The 6,984-nt window shown below is 39.3% G+C and overlaps 1 protein-coding gene across 6 annotated transcripts in view; it reads left to right on the top strand.

The window, feature by feature from the left end:
- The first annotated feature begins 4,755 nt into the window (after window positions 1-4,755).
- The window catches only part of EXD2 (exonuclease 3'-5' domain containing 2), a 61,453-nt gene continuing 59,224 nt past the window's right edge, over window positions 4,756-6,984 (top strand). For 5 of the 6 annotated variants that reach the window (XM_044918102.1, XM_021679737.1, XM_044918103.1 and 2 more), the window contains exon 1: window positions 4,788-4,815. The gene's annotated coding sequence lies outside the window, so the exon portion shown is untranslated. Of the gene's footprint in view, window positions 4,816-6,984 lie in introns of all 6 variants that reach the window. The other variant, XM_044918104.1, reaches the window with a different exon arrangement.

The following is a 6,984-nucleotide window of genomic DNA, read 5'->3' as shown; positions in this document are numbered from 1 at the left end:
TCTTTCTTTCTTTCTTTCTTTCTTTCTTTCTTTCTTTCTTTCTTTCTTTCTTTCTTTCTCTCTCAGGGAGAGAGAGTGTGCACACGAAGCGTGGGTGTAGGGGCAGAGGGAGAGGGAGAGAGAAAATCTCAAACAGGCTCCACGCTCAGTGCTCAGCACAGAGCTTGATGCAGGGCTCGATCCCACAACCTGATCCTGACCTGAGCCAAAAGCAAGAGTTAGAGACTTAACTGACTGAGCCACCCAGGTGCCCCACTGATCTTTTTACTGTTGCCTTTTCCAGAATATCATGTAGTTGGAAACATACAGTTTGTACCCTTCTCAGAATGGCTTCTTTCACTTAGCAATATGCATTTAAGATTTCTCTATGTCTTTTTATGGTTTGATAGCTCATTTCTTCCTATTGCTGACTAATATCCCATCGTATGGATGTGCCACAGTTTGATTATACATTCACCTATTGAAGAACACTTTGGTTGCTTTCGATTTATGACTAAAGTTTCTATAACATTTGTGTGTAGGCTTTTTTAAAAATAGATTTTTATTTATTTGTCAGAGAGAGAGGGCGCACAAGCAGGGAGAGCAGTAGGTAGAGAGAGAAACAGGCTCCCTGCTGAGCAAGGAGCCCAATGCGGGACTCTATCCCAGGACCCTGAGATCATGATCTGAGCCGAAGGCCGCCTCTTAACTGACTGAGCCATCCAGGCATCCCTGAACATCTTTTCATATGCTTATTTGGATAGCCTATATCTTCTTCAGTGAGATGTCTCTCCACATCTTTTGCTCACTTCTTAATTGAGTGTTGAGTTTCAAAAGTTCCTTATATATTCTGCATAATAGTCCTTTATTAGATAAGTGCAGATATTTCCTCTCAGTCTGGTGTGTCTTTTCATTCTCTTGTCTAGCCTTTTTTTTTGGCATAATGTTTTTCATCATATTTTTTAGTTTCTTAAATTTTTGCTTATTTTGTTATATCCCCCTTTTTTAGTCCTAATATTATTTATTTGTTGCTACTTCTCTTTTATCTATATCAATTTCACAGAAACTTGTTTTCTTTATTAGTCCTTTCAAAGACCTAACTTTAGTTTTTTGGTCATCTGTATTATATATTTTTCTATTTTATTAATCTTTATCTTCTTTATCTTTATCTTCTTCCTTCTACTGTTTTGGATTTTTGTTTCTTCTAATGTATTAGGATAATCACTTATATATTTAATTTTTAGTCTTGTTTTCTACTGTAAATGCATATAAGGTTATTACTTTACCTGTGTCCTATAAACTTTCATATATAGTATTTTTATTACCTCTCAAATCTTGTATTACCTCTCAAATCTTATATTACTTCTCAAATCAAATATTATAACTTTGCATTGGGATTTCTTCTTTGACTTTTCTCTTATTAAGATGTTTTTTAAATCTCCAGGAGCACCTGAGTGGCTCAGTCAGTTAAGGGTCTGCCTTCAGCTCAGGTCATGATCTCAGGGTCCTGAGATTGAGGCCTGTGTCAGGCTCCCCACTGAGTGGGGAGTTTGCTTGTCCCTCTCCTTCTGCTCCTTCCCCCTGCTTGTGCTTTCTCTGTCTCTCTTTCAAATAAATAAATAAATAAAATATTTTTTTAAAAAATGTTTTTTAAATCTCTATAGTTTTAAAAATAATCATTTTATTATTGACTTCTAACTTAATTGTAATATGACCAGAGAATGAGATCTGTGTGATAGCATTTTTTTGCAATTTATAGAAAGTTGCTCAATGACCTAAATCAAAATTAATTTTCTTAAATCTTCCTTGTAAGTTTTTAAAGTATTTGTGTTCTCAAAATGCTGGGTGCAGAGTTCTATATCCATTCCTTAGAAAATCATGGGGTGCCTGGGTGGTTCAGTTGGTTAAGCATGACTCTTGATTTCAACTTAGGTCATGATCTCAGGGGTGTGAGATTGAGCCCTATATTGGGCTCTGTACTGAGTGTGGAGCCTGTTTAAGATTCTTTCTCTCCCTCTCCCTCGACCCCTGCCCCCTCGTGCACATGCTCTCGCTCTTAAAAAAAAAAAGAAAATGTTAATTAATGGTGTTGGAGATATTCCTGCGATGGCTAGTGATTCTTGGATATCATTACCTATGTAGGTGTTATTGACTGAATGTGTTGTCTCTTCTCAAAATTCATATGTTGAAAACTAACCTCCAGTATATTGGTATCAGGAGGCGGGGGCTTTGGGAGGTGATTAGGTCATGTGAGTGGACCCTCATGAATGAGATTAATGCCTTATAAAAGAGGCCCATGAGAGCTCCTTATCCCTTGGCCACGTGAGGGCACAACAAAAAGACAGTGGTCTATAAAGTAGATAGCAGGCACTCACCAGACAGTAAATCTGCCAGCACCTTGATCATGGACTTTCCAGCCTCCAAAACTATGAGAAATCAATTTTTGTTGTTTATAAGCCACCTACTCAATGGTATTTTATTACAAGCACCTAAATAGACTAAGACAAAGAGTGAGGTACTAAAAAGCTGACTGGGAATCCTTTATGCACAGATGGGGCTTGTTGGATTGGATCTTTAATTTAGGGTGATTGCTTATGGACCCAGACAGTTTATTATGGTGTAGGGGAGAAAATATTTTTCCTCTACCCTTCTAGATTTTTGTGGCTGGTCTATTAATTAAATTGACATAAGACAGATGAACAGGAGAAAACAAATTTAATTATTTACATATGAGAGCCCTATAAGAATGAGACCCAAGGACAAGCCTGGCAATTGAGGCTTATATGCTATTCTAAGCTAAAGAATAGGATAGGGGCCTGGGGCTTCAAATGGGAGGAGGGGAATTCACAGGACAAGAGAGAAGATATTTGGTAATTAGATATTTGCCCTGCTATACATTAAAAGTTCTTAAAAGTTGTCTCTGGTAATAGCTCTTTTTCTGTGCCAGACCCCCAATCTAAATTCTTTTAGGTAGTTAAGGGAGAGGTAAAACTTTTTCTTAACTATGCTGGGTCTTAATTGCCTTTAGCTCAGAATAATCCACATGCCAAAGTGGCATATGTTTGTACCATGTATTCTGTTCCTCCTCAATGGGGATCCCTCAAATGTCAATATTCTGTCATTCTAATCAAATTTCTATCTTATAAAATTACACTGAGATTTGTTTGTCTGCTGTTATCTCCATTCCTATTCTTTTTCTTCTTTGGGTTTATAAACTTTTCACTCCTTTACTTTCATTAAAAAAAAAAAGTTTCATTTAAGTATATATGCATTCAGGAAAGTGTCCACAAATATGCAACCTGCATACATATGTAAACCAGCACTCAGATTAATAGAACATTATCAGCACTTCATGAGCCTCCCCATGTTCTCTTCCAGAGTCATTACTCCACATTGACTTCTAACAGCATAGATATTTGGGTAGTTTCCAGTTTAGGGCTATTGCCAATTATAGGTATGGGCTTTTTTTTATGTTTGTCCTTTCAGTGAACATATGTACACATTTCTGTTGGGCATATACCTTGGAGTGAAACTGTTGGGACAAAGGCTCTACATACATTCAGCTTTATTGATATTGCCAAACAGTTTAACAAAGTGATTGTACCAATTTACATTCCCTCAGCAGCATATGAGAGTTCTGGTTGCTCCACAACCTTGTCAATACTTGGTGTTTTCTGTCTTTTTCATCTTAGCCTTTCTGGTTGGAATGGAATGGCATCTCATTGTGGTTCTAATTTGCATTTCCTCTTTACTCTTTTTTTTTTTTTTAGGTGTTTCAGGATGGAGGGATTAAAATACAGGGGGTTAATCCTCTACATCTGCCATAAATTTCTCCCTTATGGGTACTTACCTAATGGAACTTAGAACCTTTTTTCCTGTACAGGAGGCAATATAATACAGAGAATGAGGGCAACAAACTTCGCAAGAAGATATACTGAGGTTTGATTCCCAGCTCCAATGCTTACTTGCTACTACCTTGAGAAATTTATTTAACCTTTCTCCATTTTATGTAAAATGTCACTAATAATAGTACCGCTTCAGGAGGTTGTTTTGAGGATTAAATGAGATAAAATACATAAAACAATTTCCTAGCACACTGTGTGTACATAGTGAACAAATGGCAGCTATTATTATACCTTATATTCTTTATGCTCATCTCATTTCTCCTTCTGTTACACTTTTTATGACAGGGAAACAATACATAGCACACATTAGCCTCTTCATATATAATAGTTGCTGATAAAGACTAGTTGAATGAATGATTTTAAATATAAACATAAGGTATTGTGGTTATTGTTATAAAAGATGGCACAATTATTATAATGGCAATAGTATAAAATGCACTGCTAATCAGGAATACATTACTTAAACAGTGTCTCTCCTATTTACCTTTATCATTTAACAGTTAAGATAATTAGTGCTGTAGAGTAACATTACTTGAGCTAATTAGTAATAACAATTAGATGTTCCATATTACATTTGCGAGGGTTCCAGAGCTGCTTCTGTTAAAGCCAAAACCAAAATAAATAAAAAAATACCACCCCAGAAACAGAAACACCCCTTTTCTGAAGAGATGCTAAGCCTTTCCAATTTTAACAGATCCTTTGTTCAGCAGTGGAGAAACTGGGGAAGGAACAGCTGCCCCAGCAGCTTCCGTACAACATGGCGTCGCCCATTTGTTTACCCCAGCCGGGTTTACGTCCTCCTAGCCGGTCGCAGGACCGGAAGTGGTTTCCGTCCTAGTGGATCCGGGTAGGTGCGCGCAGGTGGCCGAGGAGGGTTCCAGTTCCTCAGCGTGAAGTGCCGCAGGTGTTCGGGTTAGGTCCGGGGTCGCAGGTAAGGGAAAATAAGGGACCGCGGGACCTTTCACCCGCCTTGTGCGAGGGAAGGAAGGGGTTTTCAGTGCGGACTGAGGAGAGGCATAGATGTCACCGTGTGCGGGGGCGACTTATTGCGGGGACCCCGCCGTCCCCGAGCGACTTGGCCCAGCCCTTCTTCCCCTCCTCCGCGGCGGTTTAGCACCCACGTGTGCGATGAGGGCTCTCGCCCCGGGCCGCGGCCCACCATGCTTCCCCCGGCCGCCCCCTCGGGCCCCTCCGTCTCTCTTTAGGAGCGCCTACCAAACCTTCATGGCTTCTAGACCCAATCAGCTCAAAAGAAGGCACCGCCCACAGCACCTGGCAACTCCTTGGGCGCTGCGTGTTGCGCTCGGCCGCCGTTACGGTTCCCTCCCCTCCCTTCGTGGGGACCTGCCCCCGCCCTCAGTGTTACCACCCTTTCCCTCCCAGACCACATCCGCTGCTCTGGGCCTTGCTGGGTGCAGGTTTGTCTTTCCGCAACCCTAGTGAGGCCTACAAAATTGATACTTGCTCATTAACATATAAGCAGACCCAACCCTTTCTAAGCTTTTGAGGTACTGATTGGACGCGAACTCTCTTAGATACCCACTCCTTGAAAACACTACATTATTTATACCATTTTTAAAAAGATTTAAAAAAAAATTTATTTTTAAGTGATCTCTACACCCAACGTGCGGCTCCAACTCACAACCCCAAGATCAAGAGTCGCATGCTGCACCGACTGAGCCAGCCAGGCGCCCCATACCGTATTTTTTTAGTTGTATTACATGGATAGAAGGAACTGCATGGGAATATTTTGTTAATTATCAGAATTAGGAAGTGTGGGAGAAAAGCGGCTTAATAGGGGAAAATAATGATTCGTTTTGGTCAAGTTGAGCTAGTTCTAAAAATGTATTCTTTTATATTTAATTTTTAAAATTTATGTATTTTTTTGAGAGAGAGAGGGAGAGCAGAAGCAGGGGGAACAACAGACGGGGAAGGAGAAGCTGACTCCCCGCTGAGTAGGGAGCCTGATGCGGGCTCAATCCCAGGACCCTGGAGTCATGACTTGAGCTGTAGGCAGCCGCTTAACTCACTGAGCCACCCAGGCGCCCCATCTTTTATATTTATTTTAGTTGTAGTTCATGCATACAGCCTTTTATAAGAAATTTAAACAAAATGGATCCTCTTTGATCTCTCTCCATCTCCATCTTCTTTAATCTCTTAGACCTAAAGTAAGAACTGTTACCAGTTTGGGATGTGTTTTTCTATTTCTCTTTCTTTGCATTTATTGACAAGTATTCACATAAGTTACATGTATGTAAGATGTAAGATTTCGTGTTAAATTTTTACTAATACATATTATACAAATATGGTATATTGTACCTATTCAGCAACTTGACTTATACTTAAAAGTGGGTCTTGGAACATTTTCTTTGTCCATATGTATGTAGAGATTGACCTTATTCTTTCTACTTGCTCTGTAAATTCCATGGTATATTAAGTTTTCATAGTATGCGAGATTCCATAGATTGCTTACAGTTAGACACAGTGTGGCAGAAAACATCCTCCCACATGTGTCTGTGTGCCCATGTGGACATTTCAAACCTGCAGATTGAATTGCTGGGTGGGAGGGTGTGGACAGGTAATGGCAAACTGCCCACCAACAGTGTATAATAATGTCTATTTCCCTAGCTCTTTTAAACATTTGATGCTATTAATCTTTTTCATTTTTGCCAATCTGATGGGTGAAAAATGATTCTGATTGGTGTTTTAATTTGTATTTCCCTAGTTACTAGTGAGATTGGGCATCTTGTCATGATTGTTGGCTGTTTGTATTTCCTCTTTTGAGAAATGTCTCCTTTTAATTGGACTGTTTTTAAATATATAGTAGTTTTTTTATGTATTCTGGATATTAATTTTTTGTCATTTTTGTTTTAAGTATTTATTCCCAACATAGTGCTTTTTTAAAGTTAATGCTTGTCTTTCAACTACATGGCGTCCTTGTCAAACCATAGTTTTAACTTTTACATTTAAATGTATCAGTTTTTTACTCTGTGTATTCTGTATTTTGTGGCCGTCATTCCCTACCAGAGTGGTTCTCCAGTGGGAGATATTTTGCCTTCCAGGGGCTATTTGGTAATGTGAGGACACATTTTTTGGTTGT

The sequence above is a fragment of the Neomonachus schauinslandi genome, chromosome 9 (genome assembly GCF_002201575.2).
Source record: "Neomonachus schauinslandi chromosome 9, ASM220157v2, whole genome shotgun sequence".
Lineage (NCBI taxonomy): Eukaryota > Metazoa > Chordata > Mammalia > Carnivora > Phocidae > Neomonachus > Neomonachus schauinslandi.
This window is presented reverse-complemented; position numbering and strand designations above follow the sequence as displayed.